The following is a 345-nucleotide window of genomic DNA, read 5'->3' as shown; positions in this document are numbered from 1 at the left end:
TAGGTAGTCCAAGACAATTTGTCTGATTCTGGTACCATAGAAGACGGCAAGGATCGGCCAGTTCTGCCTATCCTCTACCTGTCGACTGCAACCTGATCAACAGCCACGTGCAAGTCAACCAAACCCAACTGACCGACAGGACTTCCACCAAAACCAAACAAATTATCCAATCTGAACCTTACTTAAACTTAATACAATTTTTACACATCAAAAAAATAAGACAATCAAATTGCAAAGCGTTCAAAAGCATGACTGCGCGGGGCCAGTTTCACAACGAGGCAGCTCATTGTGTCTCCCTTGATCAGGAACTATTCCCTCACGAAAAAAGAAAAAAAAGTAATAAAA

Source organism: Penaeus monodon, chromosome 23, assembly GCF_015228065.2.
Source record: "Penaeus monodon isolate SGIC_2016 chromosome 23, NSTDA_Pmon_1, whole genome shotgun sequence".
Taxonomy (NCBI): Eukaryota; Metazoa; Arthropoda; class Malacostraca; order Decapoda; family Penaeidae; genus Penaeus; species Penaeus monodon.
Note: the sequence above shows the minus strand (reverse complement) of the source record.